Source organism: Myotis davidii, unplaced genomic scaffold (assembly GCF_000327345.1).
Source record: "Myotis davidii unplaced genomic scaffold, ASM32734v1 scaffold1241, whole genome shotgun sequence".
NCBI classification, from domain to species: domain Eukaryota; kingdom Metazoa; phylum Chordata; class Mammalia; order Chiroptera; family Vespertilionidae; genus Myotis; species Myotis davidii.
Window position 1 is genome coordinate 46,137 of NW_006291022.1, and position 2,911 is coordinate 49,047.

The 2,911-nt window shown below is 41.7% G+C and overlaps 1 protein-coding gene across 1 annotated transcript in view; it reads right to left on the reverse strand.

Moving 5' to 3' along the window:
- Window positions 1–581: 581 nt before the first annotated feature.
- ARMCX4 (armadillo repeat containing, X-linked 4) overlaps window positions 582–2,911 on the reverse strand; it is a 12,758-nt gene continuing 10,428 nt past the window's right edge. The window contains exon 7 of the transcript XR_001513943.1: window positions 582–631. The gene's annotated coding sequence lies outside the window, so the exon portion shown is untranslated. The remainder of the gene's footprint in view (window positions 632–2,911) is intronic.

Below are 2,911 nucleotides of genomic sequence, written 5' to 3' on the forward strand. Positions count from 1 at the left end.
GTTTCTTCACAGCAAAAAGAAACCAGCATCAAGGTGAAAAACTAACCCAACTTGTCCCCATCCCATGCATCAGGGTCCCATATCTTCCAGGCCCTGATATGGCATAGCAGACTTGTCTTGGTTTGGATTTTTTGGATTTTTTGAAACTTGCTTCCATTAAGTCCCAAGACTTATCCTCAAATGAAGCCCTCTGGCTTTTTGACATAGATTTTAATAGCTGATTACTTTATTTCAGCTTTTTATTATTTTTTTCTAGAGGTCAATCAAGCTCAACAATAGCCATCCAATTTCCTCGCCTTCCTTATATTTAATATATCCCAAATACTTCTCAAAGAGCTGCTACATGGCACCAGTTAATGCATTCCCTTCCACCAGCACCATCCCAGTCGGTAAAAGCTGTAACAATTCCTCTGCCACGTATCTATTCCAGGTGCCTGTCTACTCCACCTACCACCAATGATGGAGTCCTCATTGCAGCAGGTGATCTATCTGCAAATTTTCATCACAATGTATGCTTTCCTCAACTGCTTCTCATACCAACTGCTATAGACTGGCTTCCTGGAGAGCAGACCCAGAGACAGTTCAGCAAGAAGGGTTTTTATTAGGGTTTTTATGCTCTTGAGTTCACCACCTGTGGAAGGGAAAAGAAAGGAAGTAGGATTGGACAGAGGGAGAAATTAAGGTATGCCATTTGGAGCAAGAAGGGCATGTCAATCAGTCATTGCATGTGAAATACCCCAGAAAGGGGGTATAACCTTGGTGGAGGTGACTCTCCAACTGAGGCAATTCCTGAAGAGGGCTGACAGCTGAGGGATGTCTGCTGGTATCACTCCTAGCAACTAAAATAATAAGCTCTTTATTCCAGAAGGGAGATTAAGGCAACAGATTGCACAATCAACAAGTGTGATATGTATTTTTTCCATTAGAAAGTTGGTTGCCATCAGATGCTAGAATTGAGAATAGTTTTACTTTTAAAATGATTAACATTACTTAAATTTTCAAACATTTACAGCTTTTTAAAAATAATATTTATTTAACAGTTTAATTTATAACCTTCTAAATATTTAGACACAAATATGTGACCCTCCATTTATATTTCTGATCTAGGTCCCTAAAATTCTATTTATAGTCCTCCTTAACCTGAATCCATCAGTTTCCTTTTGGAAAATTATGCAAAAAATCCCAGTTTATTATATAAAAGTCAGAAAATACAGATGAGTTAAAAAACCAATAAAATCACCCATCACTCTAACAACCATAGGCAACTGTTAATATCCTCAGAGTATACATCAGAATTTCTACATAGAGATCATTTAAATATATACTTTTCTTCATTAAAAAGTATATGTGTTTATGCAGCCTATTTTCCCCATGTAAAATTATATGCTGAATTTTTTCCAAGTAAATAAGTGTAGGTGTTCATCAACACTGTCAAGACTTGCATGATGTTTCAATGTGTAGACATATCCTAATTTGTTTAGCCAAGTGCCCATTTTGAGACACTTGACCATTCACAATTTTTCACACTTCAAAACTGGGTGAAGTCTTATGCAAGCCAATTATTTGATTACTAGAGGCCCAGTGCATGAAATTCATGCACATGGGGGGGGGTGTCCCTTAGCGTGGCCTGCACCCTCTCCAATCTGTGACCCCTCATGGGATGTCCAACTGCCGATTTAGGCACAATCCCTGTGGCCCGATTGTCCCTAACTGCCCTCCCCTGCCAGCCTTATTGCCCCCAACTGCCCTCCCCTGCCATCCTGATCACCCCCAACTGCCCCCCTTGCTGGCCTGACCACCCCTAACTGCCCTCCCATGCTGGTCTGATTACCCCCTAACTACTCTCCCATGCTGGCCTGATTGCACCCCTAACCGCTTGCTCCCCTGCTGGCCTGATCGCCCCTAACTGCCTCTGCCTCAGCCCCCACCACCATGGCTTTGTCTAGAAGGAAGTCGGATATCCAGAAGATGTCAGGTTGACCCAGTCTAATTAGCATATTACCCTTTTATTAGTATAGATTTCCTAAGGATAAATTTCTACCAGTAGAATTACTGTGTCAAAGAGCATGTACATCTTTTTTGTCTTTTTAAAAACATATTTTTATTGATTTCAGAGACAGAGGAAGGGAGAGTGAGAGATAGAAACATCAATGATGAAAGAGAATCATCAATTGGCTGCCTCCTGCATGCCCCCTACTAGGAATCAAGCCTGAAACCCAGGCATGTGCCCTGATTGGGAGTCGAACTGTGACCTCCTGGTTCATAGGTCAGCACTCAAACACTGAGCTATGCTAGCTGGGAGAGCAAGTACATCTTGAGGGCTTCTGAAACATGTGTCCAAGTGGACCTTGTACCAGTGTATGCTCCCACTAGCACACTTTGAGAGTGCCCCTTCCCCCACACCCTTACCACTCTCTAGGTTGGGAGAGAGGTGGATAGTCTTCAATATGAATGTCAACAGCTCTCTCAATGGTTCCATAAAGGCCCTGCCTCAACCAACCTTATAAAAGAAATCTAATAGAAGCACTAAAAATTATTCTTTCTTATTATATATGTATATTTTTAAAGATATATTTTCTTATTTTAAAATAGTAACTAGCCCTGGCTCAGTGGTTAGAGTGTCAGCCCTCCCACCAAAGTGTCTCCGGTTTGATTCCTGGTCAAGGGCATGTACCTGGGTTGCAGGTTCCATCCCTGGCCCCAGTCAGGGAGGCACCTGGTTGATGAGTTTCTCTCACATTGACGTTCTGCCCTCTCTCCCCTTCCCTCCCTCCCTTCCAAAAAGAGAGGAAAAAATATAGTAACTAATGTAATCACTTATAAAGATAACAAAGTTGGTCAAGAAAGAGGACATTTTCCTATCAAATGCCTCAAGACTCTAAAATAAAATTGTCCCTCCCTGTAGTCCCCA